This window comes from Delphinapterus leucas, chromosome 6 (genome assembly GCF_059928025.1).
Source record: "Delphinapterus leucas isolate spDelLeu-1000000601 "Yukka" chromosome 6, BTC_Dleu_Yukka2, whole genome shotgun sequence".
Classification (NCBI taxonomy): Eukaryota; Metazoa; Chordata; class Mammalia; order Artiodactyla; family Monodontidae; genus Delphinapterus; species Delphinapterus leucas.
In genome coordinates this window covers 55,633,305-55,650,721 of record NC_143134.1, presented here as the reverse complement: position 1 = coordinate 55,650,721, position 17,417 = coordinate 55,633,305, and the positions used below count along the sequence as shown (strand labels likewise).

Here is a 17,417-nt window from a genome sequence, read left to right as displayed (position 1 = left end):
AAGAACGAAACCGCAAGTCTGCCGTCTGTATTAAAATTTCTGAATCCTAATGTTATCGGTATTACTTTTTTCCCGGGAAGCAAAATCTCCAAATACCAAGAAGCTGCTTTGCACCGCCAAAAGCTGCATAGGGGCAGGCTGCCAACAGAACCATCCGGACACGCTGCAGTGGCATCTCCAGGCGGGTTCCTTTAAACTGTCTTCCCTTGGGCCAACTCCCCACTGCGGCGCAGCCCCACAGCCAGCACTTGCACGCGCCGCCCTACCTGCCCCCAGGCGGCTGCGGAGCTGCGCTTCTCCGCCCACGCTGCCTTCCAGCCGCAGTGCGCGGCCTTGGCCTTGAACGCGCGTGCGCGCGAGCGAGGGTGGGCGGGCCGAAGTTGGAGGAGGGAGGGGCAGGCCCTTGCCGTCTGCAGTCCATTGGCTGTCTCCCCGTAGTCCCCGCCCCCAGGCGTTCGAGACGGCGGGGCGGGCCACGTCAGGCAGCCGGCGTGGGGTTGAGCTTGTGGCAGAAAGAAGGTAAGCTATGCGGGTGGCAGGCGGCAGCCTGCGGGCAGCTGCCTCCAGCACAGAGGCCGCGGGGTCGCACCCGCCGGTGGCCTGACTCAGCTTGCTGGGAGGGAGGCTGAGGCCCTGTGGGCCTGGAGCTCTGATGGGAGATGGGGCAGTGGAGCATGTGGTGGCAGGGCCGCGTCGCGGTGTGGGCGGCCAGGAAAGGGACAGGTCTTGCCGTTTGCCCTCGTCGTGTCCTGTCTGGGTTCTGAACTCCTGAAGAACTAGGCCTTCTACGTTAGAGAGCTCTCGGATGCCTGGGTGGGGCCGGCTCTGGTGCCTACGGTGGGGCTCAGCGGGATCCCGACTCGGAAACAGGTCGGCGCGATCTTTGCGTACCTTCCTGCAGCAGGTTGTAGTCGTCCCACTCTCCCCCGACCGATTCCCTACTCGAAGGCAGCACAGGGGATTCCAGCCCTGTCCTGCTCGTCCTGGGGTGACTGTCTCCTCCTGATTTCCAGTGACTCACTTAGATCCTGTCCACTTTAATGCAAAGGCTTATGGGTGAGCAGGGCCTGTTTTCAGACCTCCTGGTTCTCTGGCTCTGTACTCATTTGCAGGAATTCCCTGAAGAAACAGTATATATCTGTATCCCTCTCTATATATCACATACGTGTATGAATGTATGTTTTGAAATGTCTGCAACAGCTATACAAAGATTTGCAGAGACTTGCCGCTGTGTTGCCCCTACTCTCCATGAATTTTAATTTCAGCCATGGCATCCTGATCCCTCAGTTTAGTTTCTGAATTTGGAGCTTCTAAAATCAATGAAATCATGCTATCAAGTATCATGCAATCAATCATTCATCTGTTCAACACTTTTTTGATGTGTTCCTTCATGGTCAAGGTCTTATGCCATAAACTAAAATGGGCATTCCCTTTTTTCTTTTTCTTTTTCTTCCAGTTTATCTGCCAGTTTTATTGTCTAGATTTGATGATTCAATTTCAGGTTCTAGATTTAGACACAGAAGCTTATGATCCTGTATCATAAGCTACAGCTCTTCTGGGACCTCATTCAGTTTTCCTTACTTTCACCTCTGCTAAGCCTCAGACCATGATGGCCTTGACGCATAAACCTGCTAAGTATCGCTAAAGACCCTAGGTCTCAGGCACCTATCCATAAAGTGAGGTGATGGGGTTAGAAATATTTAGTAATATTGAGATATTCAAGGACAGGATGGGCAGATTGCATGTTTACTGAACTGTGTTAACAGTTGAGAAGTGACCATTTAAAAAACCCTGGATATATTTTAAGATTATATGTTTTACTTTTCCTGAATCTGTCCATATTGACGTTTTGACTAGCAAGCAAGTGCATGTTTACAATTTTGATTCACATCCAATTCCTGCACTCAAAGCACTATGACTCATCTAAATTTTGAAATGTAATAATCAGGAGCTTTTTAATGTTACATTTAAAGATATGATATAAAAACATTGGATAAGAATGCAATTCTTGAAGCATTTTTACTTGCTTTAGTAGTTTAGTGGTAACTAAAACCTCTGCCTTGGTTAGTTGCTTACTTGGTTAATATTAGGTAGTTGTCATCACCTGGCTAATGTCTTTCAGTATCATGTCTTTGTTAACATTTATTTTATCAACCTAAAATTTACTGGATTTTAATTGATTGCTGTCTCCAGTTGAGAATTGATAACCAAAAGGTAAATAAATCATTAGTTTGAGAATAAAAATGCCCATAGAGATGTAACAATAGTTTTTCACTTGTTGATTGATTGATGGTACTTATTAAGCAATTCGTTTAGCCTTCCTGCAGGTGTTAAATTTCTAGAATAGTTTTTCTGAGACATAATATTCATAGCCTTGTGATACTTTTTGACTATTGTTCACAAACCATTAGGTGAATTAAATTAAACCCCTTTATCACTATTAGGGGTTTGGAAAATTTAAGAAAGTTGAACTTTAAAAAATTTTGCTTTTGCTAGATCTTTCTTGTTCTAGAAATGGAGCAGATTAAGATGGGAAGATGAGGAGAAATGCTAGAGCTGAGGGCAAAAGTCTAAGTGGAGTCTTCTGGTTTAAAATTTGGGGAGACTCGTAGGATTCAGGTGTATATGAAAATATCTGTGTGAAGGAAAAAAATTAAAATTTCGGGAGAAAAGCACAATGAAAAGTGAAATTATAACTATATTTGGAAGAAATGTGAGGAAATAGTAGTTTCAGGGTTATTTATGGGTCTATAGCAAAACCTGATCTTAATATTTCTTGATTGATGACAATGAGCTCAGTTTATCTCAAAAAAGAAACCTGGGTGATAATTTAAACTTTGATCAGGTGGGCAATAGATGTTTCTTTAGGAGATGTGAAATCTATAAGTATTATATTTTTTTAAAAGTACTACAGATCTAGAGATGAGCAATATAATACAATATGATATATAAGTATAATATAAATCTTTGATTCACAATTAGTGATAAATTGTTTGGAGGTTGTGTGTACTATTTCCACGCGATAGGAAACAAATTTGCTAAGCTAATAGGACAAGGGATGTTTGTCATTTTTCTCCCATTTCAATTATTTGAAACAGATTTTTCAAGCAATGTGGAAGATCCCATCTCTTTTCAAACAATAGATTGAACATTGTTGTTTTTATAAATTGGGTCCACCAAGTACTTCTGGCGTCATAATTTTTTAACCTGTTCCTAGCCACATTGGAAGTAATATAATTGCATTTATGATTTAAAAATTTTGTTAATTTATATTGGCTTTCATTCAGTTAGCCTGAGTTACTTTAGTTTTATGTATTTTGAAGACATTTCAAAAGCTATGACATTAAATACTGTAAAATTTTCCATTGTTCATTTCTTTAGGCCCAAGGAAGTTGAGAATTCGAACTGCATAGATAAGTTTGTTATTATTTATTTAAAGATTCATGATTTCACTTGGGACCAATGACACATTCCATTCAAGCTTCTAACCTGAAGATTTCAGTTCTTTCCGTTGTTTTAGAATATATCCTCTAATCTCTTTTTGGTCAGATACAGTGACTGCTCATTTGGCTGATAAGCATGTTGAACAAATGTTATAATTGTGAATGTTGAACTGTAGTTTTGTTATGAGGTTTTCTGGCTGCCAGGGTGTATCTTTCCCTCCTCTTTTGACAACCTTTTTCTTTGGCCTTGCTGCTCTCAGAATTTACTTTGAATTTTACTCTGTTTAACAGTCATTGAACTGGTTGATTTATGCGATCAGACCTTCAGGTTTTAGCATATGCTGTTAGGACAAAACATGGAGGGAGTGGAGGAAACTTTTTATTAAAGTTGTTTTGAATTGCTGAAACATGTAAATAAATGGAATTTTTACAGATTCATACGTGTTAAAGATATTGTATTCATTATTTATTTTTTCACTCAGTAAAAGACAGAGCATCTGCTCTGGTCCCAAGTCCCTAACTTTTCTTCAGGAGTTTATAGTATTGCTTGGAAGCCACAGACAAGGCCAAAATACAATGAGATAAATATTATAATTAGATGTATGCATCGAGTATAGTGGGGAATAGAGGAAAACTGTGTGAGTGTGAGATTTTAAGACATTCAGAAGAGGCTTTCTGGAGGCATTTTCATCTGAACTGAATTTTGAGAGCAAGTAGCGATTGTTTGGTGAGGATGGTGGATAAGGCATTGTAGGCACAAGAAAGAACTAAGGCCAAATGAACAAGTTACAGACAAAACACAGACCTTAATGTGTTAAGGAGAGAATAGAGAGATGAGGTTTAATAAGTAAACAAACACCAAATAATAAAAGGCCCTCTTCCCCACCATGTTAAAGGTTTTGAACATTATCCTTCAGGCTGTGGTGGTCCATGGGGAAGAGATTTTAAGTGGAGGAAAGTTAAGATCAGTTTTATGTGGCAATGTGCAGAATGAATTGTAGTGGAGCAAGGCCCAGTTGTGAAGGCAAGATATGATAGAACTCCAAATTATGCAGTGGGGCTCGAGGATAGGATGGATGCAAGGTATATTAAGATGGTGAAGTTGGTGCCCACTTGGATATGTGGGATGAGGAGAAGGTAGAGTCAAGGATGCCTCCTAGGTTTATGACTTCCTAAGATAGGAATCACATGAGGATTATCACATGTATGGGAGAATAAGATCGGTCTTGAACATGCCTTTAGGTCACACAATTGGTGCTATTCAGTGGGCAGTTGGCCACATTCGTCTGGGGATGAGGAAAGGGATTCTAGGTAATGTAGAGATTAAAATGTTATTGACATATCAGTGGTAGTGAAAACAGTGTTGAGAGTGGATGTGATACCTAAGATGGAGTTTGTGGAATAAGAAAGAATAAAACAGAAGAGGAACTCTGGGAAGCACCACCATATAAGGAAGATGATCCAATGAAAAAGACTGAGAAAGGCAGTGGAGCTCTAGAAGACAAGGAGGGAGAGAATTTGAGAAGGCGAGAATGGTCAGCTGTCAAATACCATCAGGAATGGAAGAAAGAGCTGACTAGAGATTTTGGGAAAGTTTACCAGTTAGGCAAGGAGCATTCATTTGTAGTGACACTAGTTCATATAATTGTGTGACTTTCTATAGCAAAATTCAGTAGGACTAGAGATTATGAATAGTTGGAATGATCCAGTATTTGGATTTTATAATGTACCTATGGTAGGAATGCAAGGGAACTCAAGGTCTTGACAAGATGGTGGTTGAAGTGATGGAATGTGAGGTTTAGACTGGATAGAGGTGATGACCAGGCCAGGAGCAGGCTGAAAGATTGAGAGAAAATAATTGGTTCAAGGGATTAGAAGTCAGAATGAAGTGAATATACACGTGTAGGTAGGTATAAGGGAGATAGCTGTTAGGATAGAAGTACTCTGTAGTCTGAGTAGAATATTGGAGTTTTAGATTTTTAGAGTGCTGATGGAGTGTAGGGTTTGGCCATGGATGTAGATGGATGAAATGGAGGTTACATGAAGGTGTTCAAGAACAATGAGACTGGTGTGTTGGATGAATCACTCACCTAGACGTTGACCCCAGATGATCGTGTACCCAGGGTGGAGAGAGATACTATGAGATAGACCATGGTTTCTTAGGTTTTAGACTGCCAGTGGTAGTGATCAGTATACATGAGAGATGAAGATACCTGGATATGCACCCTCAGAGGTGTGGGGTAGATGGTATGGAAATATTCTTCTGAGCCTTGGAGCTTGGAAGGATGATTAGCCTTCACTGAAGTGGCCAGCAAAGAAGAAGAGTCTAGTTTTTGTAGGCCTAAGAGGTAGGGGAAGCATCTAATGAAGAGGCTGAGCATCTCATAACAAAACTCATTGACCATGGTATCCGAGTCCAAAAGGTTGGGACTGTTTAGTGTTTAGTGAGAAGGAAGGCAGGTTAGAAAAAAGTTAGATTTGGGTGTGAGGGTGACAGTTTTTCTGAAGCGCATGGCTGGCTTTGAAGTTAAAAATAGTAGTTTGGATTTCAAGTTTTGGTGAAGCCTCCTGTTATCAACTTTATCCATCAAATAATTACAGTTTCAGTAGTAGGATAGCAGGTATAGGACTAGTTCCAAATTTAAAAATAACATATATCTCCGATGAATATTTATGTTACGAGAGAGGAGAGGGTTTTTGCTTTTTGCACCTCTTTTTGACCTTTGGACTTCCAAAATATTTTGGCAAATACAGTTGACCCTTGAACAACATGGGTTTGAACTGAGAGGATCCACTTATACTTGGATTTTTTTCAATAAGCATGTGCTACAGTACTACACGATCCATGGTTGGTTGGATCCATGCATGTGGAACGGTGGGTAGGGAGGGCCGACCGTAAAGCCATATGTGAGTTTTCCACTCCAGGGAGGGTCAGCGCCCCTCAGCGCCACATTGTTCAAGAGTCAGCTGTACTTCTCATCACATGTGACAACTCCCGTCTATTAGGATGCCTGGAAGGTTATGTTGAGCATTTTTAGGTTGGCTCTGGTCTCGGAGGTGTGAAAAATGCTTTGATAACTGATGACAGTTGCCATGGATGTGGGAGGTGGGTGTACCTGATTTCCCTCTGATTTCTCTCCATTATTTTAGGACTGAGATTCTTGTGGAATAGTCTCTGTGTTTCTAAGTCTCTCTTCCTCGCTCATGCACGAAGATTCCTTTCACCTACTCCAGGATTTGGCTCCAGTGTCACTCCTGCAAGATCACTTTTTCCCTCATTACTGGATTATTCCCTTCAGTATCTAAACATGCTGTTATTTCTCCTACCTTAAAATAATTACTCTTCCTTGACTCCATTTCCTCCTTATGCCACCACACAACTTCCCTTTATGGCAAAACTTATGTGTCCAATTACTTCCTCCCATCTGTTATTAAATTCACTTTCATCAGACTTTCTCCCTTCCTACTCTAAAAAAAAATTGCTTTCCTCAAAGTCACTAATGACTTTCATTTTGCTAAGTCCAAAGATCTGTTTTTAATCCTCATCTTTTACTTGACAGATCATTTTCCCAACTTTATTGACATATGATTGACACATAACTTTGTGTAAGTTTAAGGTACAGCATGTTGATTTGATACATTTAGAAGTTGCAAAATGATTTCCACCTTAGTATGAGCCACCACCTGTATCCTGTCACATAGTTACCATTTCCTATCAGCAGTTTTTCCTCCTACCCCTCTGCTCCTTTTCAATTCCTTTACTGGTTCTTATCTCTCTGACCTCTCAACATTGAAGAGCTCCTGGGCTCAGTCCTCATGGTCCTAAATACTAGCTTTAAATACTAATAATACCCTATTAGCCCCCAAATATATATATATATATATATATATTTTTTAAAAATATATATATTTATATATATACATTTGCCTGGACCTCTTCCTTTGAACTCTAGACTCTGTGTATCCAGATGCCTACTCAGCATTTCTTTTTGGATGACTAATAGAAATCTCAAATTCAGCTCCTGATTTTCTTCCTATACCTGCTTCATCTGTGGTCTCTCCCATCTCAATTCATGGAAACTTGACCTTTTCCATGACTTGGGCGAAAATCTTGGGTGTCATCCCTGACTCATCTCTCGCAAGCCACCTGTAAACTATTAGGAAAGCCTATTGGCTGTCCCTTCAAAATATGCCTAGAATCTGAGTACTTCTCACTACCCACTGCTCTCACTCTAGTCTAAGCCTCCATTGTCTATGTCCTTGATGTTGTGACAGCCTCTGTATCAGTTATCTATTACCACTCACCGTCGGAATTTAGTGGCTTAAAGCAACAATCATTTATTTATGGTTCTGGGGCTGGCAATTTGGATCAGGCTTGGGGAGGTCGGGGTGGGGGGAGTTCTCTTGCTGGTGGGCTCACTCATGTAGCACATGGGGACTGGTGGGTTTGGAGGCTTCAGCTGGGATGGCTTATCTCTGCTGCACCAGGACCAGTAAGCTGTCCCATGCTTCTTAACACGGTGCTCTAATAGAGCCAAGAGAGCGAGAGGGAGCTGTATGGCCTTTTGAGATGTAGACTAAGAATTCCCACTACTTCACTTCTCCCACTGTTGTTCATAGTTACAAAGACAGCCCAAATCCAAGGGGATGTTGAAATAGACTACTTATGAGAGGAGCAGCAGAGGTACTTTGTAAGGAAATGTGCATACAGGAACAGGGAAGAATTTGGGGCCATTTTTTTGCAATCTGCCGTAGTCTCCTAACTGATCTATTCTCTCTTTGTCTCCTACCATATTGTTAGCAGAGTAGCCAAAGTGATTGTTTTTAAAACATAAGATTTCTTCTCTCTTCCAAAACCCTCTGATGGCTTCCCATTGCCACCCAAAGTAAAAAGCAAAGTCTTTACTGTGGCCTGTGAGGCTTGCCACCATCTGACCCCTTTGTTGCTTCTCCAGGTTCATTTCCAACTACTCTCCACTCACTAACTCTGCTCAGTTAGCCTCTTTGCTCTTCCTCAAACATCTGATGCATGCTCTCACCATGGCTTTTTTTAAAAATAGATCTTTATTAGAGTATAATTGCTTCACAATAGTGTGTTAGTTTCTGTTGCACAACAAAGTGAATCAGCTATACGTATACATATATCCCCATATCTCCTCTCTCTTGCATCTCCCTCCCACTCTCCCTATCCCACCCCCTAGGTCGTCACAAAGCATTGAGTTGATCTCCCTGTGCTATGCAGCAGCTTCCCACTAGCTAGCTATTTTACATTTGGTAGTGTATATATGTCCATGCCACTCTCTCACTTCATCCCAGCTTCCCCCTCCCCCCCACCACGTGTCCTCAGGTGCATTCTCTACGTTTGCATCTTTATTCCTGTCCTGCCACTAGGTTCATCAGTACCTTTTTTTTTTTTTTTTTAAGATTCCATATGTATGTGTTAGCATACGGTATTTGTTTTTCTCTTTCTGACTTAGTTCACTCTGTATGACAGACTCTAGGTCCATCCACCCCACTACAAAAAACTCAATTTCATTTCGTTTTATGGCTGAGTAATATTCCATTGTATATATATGCCACATCTTCTTCATCCATTCATCTGTCGATGGACACTTAGGTTGCTTCCATGTCCTGGCTATTGTATCTTTTTTGTTTTGTTTTTTTGTTTGTTTGTTTTTTGCGATACGTGGGCCTCTCACTGTTGTGGCCTCTCCCGTTGCGGAGCACAGGCTCCGGACGCGCAGGCTCAGCGGCCATGGCTCACGGGCCCAGCCGCTCCGCGGCATGTGGGATCTTCCCAGACCCGGGGCACGAACCTGTGTCCCCTGCATCGGCAGGCGGACTCTCAACCACTGCGCCACCAGGGAAGCCCCTGGCTATTGTAAATAGAGCTGCAGTGAACATTGCGGTACATGACTCTTTTTGAATTATGGTTTTCTCAGGATATATGCCCAGTAGTGGGATTGCTGGGTCGTATGGTACTTCTGTTTTTAGTTTTTTAAGGAACCTCCATACTGTTCTCCATAGTGGCTGTATCAATTTACATTCCCACCAACAGTGCAGGAGGGTTCTCTTTTCACCACACCCTTTCCAGCATTTATTGTTTGTAGATTTTTTGATGATGGCCATTCTGACCGGTGTGAGGTGATACCTCTTTGTAGTTTTGATTTGCATTTCTCTAATAATTAGTGATGTTGAACATCTTTTCATGTGCCTCTTGGCCATCTGTATGTCTTCTTTGGTGAAATGTCTATTTAGGTCTTCCGCCAATTTTTTAATTGGGTTGTTTCTTTTTTTGATATTGAGCTTCATGAGCTGTGTGTATATTTTGGAGATTAATCGTTTGTCCGTTTTTTCATTTGCAAATATTTTTTCCCATTCTGAGGGTTGTCTTTTCGTCTTGTTTATGGTTTCCTTTGATGTACAAAAGCTTTAATTTTAATTAGGTCCCATTTGTTTATTTTTAATTTTATTTTTATTACTCTAGGAGGTGGATCAAAAAAGGTCTTGCAGTGGTTTATGTCAAAGAGTGTTTTTCCTATGTTTTCCTCTAAGAGTTTTATAGTGTCTGGTCTTACATTTATATCTTTAATCCATTTGGAGTTTATTTTTGTGTATGGTGTTAGGTAGTGTTCTAATTTCATCCTTTTACATGTAGCTGTCCAGTTTTCCAGCACCACTTATTGAAGAGGCTGTCTTTTCTCCACTGTATGTTCTTGCCTCCTTTGTCATAAATTAAGTGACCATATGTGTATGGGTTTATCTCTGGGCTTTCTATCCTGTACCATTGATCTATATTTCTGTTTTTGTGCCAGTACCATACTGTGTTGATTACTGTAGGTTTGTAGTATAGTTTGAAGTCAGGGAGCCTGATTCCTCCAGCTCCGTTCTTCTTTCTCAAGATTGCTTTGGCTATTCAGGGTCTTTTAAAAAAATTATTTATTTATTTATTTATTTAGGCTGCACTGGGTCTTAATTGTAGCACATGGGATCTTCGTTGCAGCACATGGGATCTTTAGCTGTGGCATGGAGGCTCTTAGTTGCAGATGTGGACTCTTAGTTGCAGCATGCATGTGAGATCTAGTTCCCCAGCGAGGGATCACACCTGTGCCCCCTGCAGTGGAAGCACAGAGTCTTAACCACTGGACTGCCAGGGAAGTCCCCAGTTTGAATTTTTTTAGGCAAGAATATTCTTGGAGGGTTCTGTGTATGTCTTCTTATTCCTTCACATCATGAGGACAACAGTGTCTGGTTTCTCACTTTTAATGATGCTAAGATGAATCAATGGGTTCAGGTGGTATCATTCAGAGCCCTCTAATATAAAGTTCCCATCATCCTTTAACTTAATTGTTTTAGCAACAATTGAGTCACTCACAAATCAATTAGATATTAACAAAGTGACCTCATATTTTTAAAGGTTTTTTTTTTAAGAAAAATACATTTTCATTTTCTTCACATTTCTCTTTACAGTATCAATTCACAACCAATTTTTCCCATCCCCCCTCCCTGAATCCTAAATTTGCTCACAGTCACAGTGCCTTCAGAATGTATTGAACATATAACGTAAAGCTTGGAAGGAGTTATGAAATGGAATGGACAATGAAGGCTGAGTGAATAGGGAAGTAAGGATTATCTACCCACCTACATACTGATTTGCCTGTCTCCCCTCCCTCCTTTATATCTCCCTCTTTTTACTTCGTGAGATTTTCCACTCCATAGGATAGTTAGGGTTTAGCAGGCCACCGAGGCCTTATGGGGATTAGGAAGTGGGGCATGTGCTGACAGCAGCATTGGTATTGGGTATGAATTGAATGCAAATCCAGGCTAGAGCTAATCATACAAAATTTAACATTTGTTTTGTTACAGTGAAGATTGGCTTCAAATAAAATTGAGAAGAAGATGAAGCTTGTACTCTCTGCACTTAGCACCCTTTTGTCATGTAGCCTCTCCTTTCTGACATAGACAAAAGTAAATTGCACCTCATGGATTTAGGAGACTTGCACATTGCTGCACTGTTTCAAAAACAAGACTCCTTTAGTCTTCTGCATGTCAGTATGTGACTGCATCTTTCTTCCACTTGTCTGAACTGAAAACCTTGGGGTCATCCTTCACTCTTCTTACATTCCACATCCAGTCCATTAGCAAATTCTGTCAAAATATGCGTAAACTCTGACCTCTCCCCATCTCTACTGCTGTTCTCTTTGTCCAAGGCAATATGGTTTCTTTCCTGGATTATTGCCATAATCCCCTAACTGGTCTCCTTCTTCCCATCCTTGCCCACTTATGGCCTGTTCTCCAGAGAAGCTAGAATGAACTTTTTAAAATGACTGTCAAGTATGCCGTGCCCTTGTCCCAAAGCATGTAGGACTACCTGTGCCACTCAGGAACATCCAGAGCCCACAGCGTCTACAGGGGCTTCTGTCATCTGGGCCCCTGCTTCACTCTGTCATCTCTTACTGCCCAGCTTGCGCACTTGCACCAACCATACTGGTGTCCTTGGTCTTCCTTGAGTTTGCCACATGTGCTTTTACTTCAGGGTTGTTGCCCTTAGTGTTCCTTCTGTCTGGAATGCTCAGTATTTCCTCCCAGTCTGTGTCCAAATGTCACTATATCAGAAAGACTTTTCTTTATTCTTTGACAGATGCTGAAACATGTAAAGACCGCCCGAAAATTTATCTATCGATGACAACAGTTTTGTTGTATATGCATTTTTGGAATGCGTATATGTTTATGTTGCATATATGCATATATGTTGTATATGCATTTTTGGAAAGTTAAAGGATAAATTAAACTCTTTGTATTGTAATTTAAGCAATTAAAAATAACTATCCTTTATAAAGTCCAGTCATGCTAGATGAATAAGTTTTACAGATCTGCTCTACAACGTAGTGCCAATTGTTAACAGTACGGTATTGTGCACGCCAAAAAACGAAAACAAAAGGACGCAGGGGAACTTTGGAAGGTGTTGCATATGTCTGTTATGTTGATTGTGGTGATGGTATCACGGGTGTTTGCACATGTCTAAACTCATCAAATTGCACACATTAAATAAGTGCATTTCTTTGTACATCAGTTATACTTCAATAAATCTGTTAAAAAATACCTCTGTCGACTGAGGCCAACATCCTTGATTAAAATGAGATTGGAGGAAGTTGAACACATTGGAGGAACACTTAATATTTTTCAGGGACAGATGGACTAATCTTCTGGCAAACAATTTAGAATCAAAGGTAATTCTGTTAGCTTAGTTGTTTGGAACTCTGCAGGACCATTATAGCATCTAATAACTCAAAGGTGTGACTTTCTCATTAAATAGCTCTTAATAAGCAGTGTAATTGGATCAAGTGAGGCTTTTTATCTTGGTGTGTGCTGTGGTGAAACTGCCTCTTTAGACAGTGATAAAAGACCATGGTTTCAAGTGAATAAATAAGATCACAATTTTTTTTTTATTGAGACTAAAAAATTGAACTTACATTTTTATTTGAAGAGAATTAATAATTTCTATTTAATGTAAAAAAGTAATGTATGCCCATTGTAGGGGGGCAAAGTAAATGTAGCAAATATAAGGAGGAGAGAAATAGTATGTAATCAGTCATCAACTTATTAACCAGAAATGAACTTAACATTTTTGCATATTCACTTTTTTCCTTAATCTTGTGTCTTTATATCTATAATTTAAACTTGGTTGTGTTCACCATTGTGTATAAAAATTTCTTACAATTTTTTTACTCTGTCATGAGCATTTCTTTATATTATTAAAACTCTTTGTAAATGTTTTTCACATTACTAATCAAAATTTTACCTGCATATTACTTAGCTTACCTTTTAGATCAGTCAGTGAATAACTTTGCACAAAAGAAGCTTGCTTTTAAGCCTTTTGTATTCTTACACTTTTGAAATGGGAGGTGAATAGAACTTGAAGCATGTATGCCACACTTTGGGATATAGCCAAGAAGTGCCAAACACTAAGGTCAAATGATCAGTAAGTACCCTGACTGCCCACTCCCACAGAGTGGGTTAGTTTTGGACCTACCCCAGACTTTCAGCTTTATTGTGCTAAGTTCTCTATGGAATTGAGTATGGTGGGTTGGGGCTTGGGAAGATGCTTGTGGTCCTGGGAACCATGCTGATTCTGCCTTACATCTGAGGCTTTGCTCCAGAGCTGATCTGGCCTTTGAGGACCTTTGTATCAGTTTGGAGGTAAGACAGATTGGGAGCAATTTCATAAAGAGAGTTTGAATTTGGACTGAGAGGCAGAAGTAGTTTTTGAGACTGAAATGAAGCTCTGAGCACTGGCTTCATTGTGAGTTGCTGGCTCACTGCTGTTCATCTAGTCAGTCATTTACTTCCAGCATAGTGTTGAAAAGTTCCATTGAACCCTGTACATGTGAAAATTGTATGTATTGGTTTTAAAATTTGTGCAATTAAAAATAATTGTCACGAACAGCTAGGTGTTCCTCCTCCTCCCCTTCCCATTCTTCCTCTTCTTCTTCTGCCAACTGGATATTAGCATTTCATTGCAGGATGCTTTTCTTGAACATACAGCTTGGTGTCTCTGTACTAATGTGAAAGGATTTACTAATGATCGTCTGCCCAGTATAGTTGTGAGGGTTAACTAATATCTGATTATTAAGAACCCTACAAGTAAAAACAGGCGTGAATACTGCTAGTTGTGTAACAGAAAATTAGTAAATATTACTTCATTGGGTAATTATGTGTTTAAAATGCCTTTACCCTAGTGGGAAATACACAGAGGTAATACTGTGGGCTTTTAAAGGGTTGTAATACATAGCAGATTAAGAGTATAGCTATGATAAATAATAGCTGTCAACTGAAGCATTCATGTAAAACTTTTATGATGTATTCAAGTAACAAAGACCCATTTTCCACCTCTATTAGGTTCAGCTGGAAACAGTGATGAACCAGTCTTCTGTTTACGTGGGTTCTTTGACCTTTTATTTTATTTTTGTAAGAAAATGTACCAAAATGAGTAACAGTGTGATAAAATCTCACCAATTTGGATTCTGCTGATTTGGGATTTGGGCTTGGCTGAAGTTCATCTTTATGCTACCTATACAGAAGTTATTTGCTTAGTTTTAAAAAAGCTGGGAAAAAGGAGTCGGTCTAAAAAGAGCTAATTATTTTCAAACCCTAAATGTGTTGATAACTGAATCTGGTTACTGTTTTAATTTGAAAATAGAGTCATTTACAAATTTATTTATTTATTTTTGACGTCTGGTTCTTATTAATTTATTTTGGTCTGTTTCACAAATCTTAATTAGTGAGCGAGATTTGGATATAGATTCTTCTGTATTTCTCACTTTCTGTTTTGGAAAGTTGATCTGAAAACAAAATAAACAGTAGAATTATGATTCTAACATTTTTTTGAGTCTATTGTGTATTAGGTACTGTGCTAAACACAGTAACTCAAAAAACATTAATTAACTGCTTATTACATGCCAGGCCCGGCAGGAGGTGAACAAGGCTCAGCTGTTTCCCCCAAGAAATTCGAAAGTGCAGGAGAATAATGCAGCAGGCTTGGTCAGTGAGGAATCCTTCTTGCTTGAGATATTCCTTCAGTAGTATGCTGTTGCTACACAGATAGAGCTAGCCCCTTCAGAATGAGATGAGAAGATCTACATCTTGAGGATTGGTGACAGTCCTCTCAGAGCTGGAAAGGGCATTAGAAGTTGAGCCTAACTCTGCAGTATGGCCCCTGTACACCATATCCTCATGTTCTCCTTGCATGGAGTGTGATAACCAAGTCGTAGTTCAAGCTCTGTATTCTGAGGCAGCTGCAGGAACTGAGAACGTTCAGTGGCTTCCTCTTGATCTTCCTGGTTCTGAACATTTCTTCCCGAACATTCCATTGTTATTTCAAACTCCTGCATGTTTTTAGAAGTAAAAGCCTCCCCTGTCTCATTGAGATGTGTCTTGAGCTGTCACATGGTTGGGGCTACACGCCAGCCAAGCGTTCATTTGGCAGCCGTGTAGCCATCTGTGTCTGTGCGGTAGTGTTTGAGCAATTATTTGGGCAATGATTGCTTTCATCTATTTCAATGAATATTTACTGATTTAAAAAAATGGAAAATTAAATACGAAAGCCTTGATATCAATGGCAAGAAGCATGGACTTACTACTGATTGATACCAGTCGCCATGATGAAAGTGGCCAATCTTTATCCTTTGTTAGGTACTCATTGGACTTAAAGTGAATGATCAACAACGAAATACAAGTATAAAATCTCAAAACATATATAGGGGAGGGGGAGGGGTGAGATGTGACGGGGTGAGAGAGTGGCATGGACATGTATGCACTACCAAACGTAAAATAGATAGCTAGTGGGAAGCAGCCGCATAGCACAAGGAGATCAGCTCGGTGCTTTGTGACCACCTAGAGGGGTGGGATAGGGAGGGTGGGAGGGAGATGCAAGAGGGAGGAGATATGGGGATATATGTCTATGTATAGCTGATTCACTTTGTTGTACAGCAGAAACTAACACACCATTGTAAAGCAATTCAGTAAAGATGTAAAAAAATTAAAAAACCACAAACATATACAGATGTGGGAGAAGTGTTGCTGGTTGATGGTGCCACAGGATGAGGGTTAAGTTTGGATTGATAATTTTTGTGTTTTGTGCTCGGCATGGAGCAGCCCTTTAATATGTAACTTTCATGCATCAGACTTGATTACATGTTTTTAGGATTGCAATATATGCGAAGGTGCAGAGCTGTTTGCGGATGCTGATGAGCTGCTTTGGGAACTTGATCTAACACTGTATATCCAAACCTAGGTTTTTGTTTTTGTTTTTAAAGATTTGCTTGATTCCCTGGGATGCAGAAAGATATAATAGAAAAAAACAATGTGTTGGATTTAGACCAGGAATCATAATACCTAACATCTAAAAAGTGTTTGTTATGTGCCTGGTTCTGAGTGAATTACTTTACTGGATTATTTTAATTTTTCAGGAACTCTGTGTCAACTATACTTTATAGAGGAGTGGTTAAGCATGTGAACTTTTTTTTTTTTTTTTTTTTACGGTACGCGGGCCTCTCACTGTTGTGGCCTCTCCCGTTGCGGAGCACAGGCTCCAGACGTGCAGGCTCAGCGGCCATGGCTCACGGGCCTCGCTGCTCCGCGGCATGTGGGATCTTCCCGGACCGGGGCACGAACCCGTGTCCCCTGCATCGGCAGGCAGACTCTCAACCACTGAGCCACCAGGGAAGCCCAAGCATGTGAACTTTGACTCACATTCATAGGCTGCACCGTTCACATCCATGCTCTGCTTCTTACATAATTAGGCAGTTAATTTTGACCTCTCTTTGCCTCACATGGTTTTTCATATGAAAATGAGGATAATAATAATTCTCACGTCATGGGGTTTTGAATATTGGGTAAGAGAACACATGTAAAGAGCTTCAACAATGCCTGCCTGTAACATGGTAAAATTCTCAATAAATCCTGGCTGTTAATACCACTGTATAACCTCAGGCAAGTTACTTCCTCTCTGAGCTCTTATTTTCTCATACTGGAAATGGCGTTAATAATACCTACCTCAGAGTTATTGTCCAATGGGATTAGTTACTTATAGTGTTTTGTGGATGTGTGGCACATAGGAGCTGTTTCATCCAACATGGTGTTCTGAATCTCATGTTGTGCTTTGTGTTCATTCAGTGAATCTTTATTGAGCAGGTACTTGTTATATGCTGGGGTATAGTGGTCAGAAAGAGAGTCCAGGCCCTTGCCCTCAGGAGTTTGCATTTCACCGGGAGGTGGAGAGAGAGGCAGCAGAAATACTATATGATGATCGTTTGAGATTGCGACCAAAGCTATGCGAAGGATACAATAGTGGGTCACTGCGGGTAGGGAGTGGGGAAGCACTTGGGGCTGGGGGGGTAGGGGAGGCTCAAGGGAAGATGTGAACAGTGAGAGGAGTCAGCTGTTTAAACAGCAACGGCACAAACACTTGAGGCT

At 40.6% G+C, this 17,417-nt stretch overlaps 1 protein-coding gene across 1 annotated transcript in view; it reads left to right on the top strand.

Moving 5' to 3' along the window:
- Positions 1-423: 423 nt before the first annotated feature.
- FOCAD (focadhesin) overlaps positions 424-17,417 on the top strand; it is a 322,109-nt gene continuing 305,115 nt past the window's right edge. Inside the window, exon 1 of the mRNA XM_022573810.3 lies at positions 424-519. The gene's annotated coding sequence lies outside the window, so the exon portion shown is untranslated. The remainder of the gene's footprint in view (positions 520-17,417) is intronic.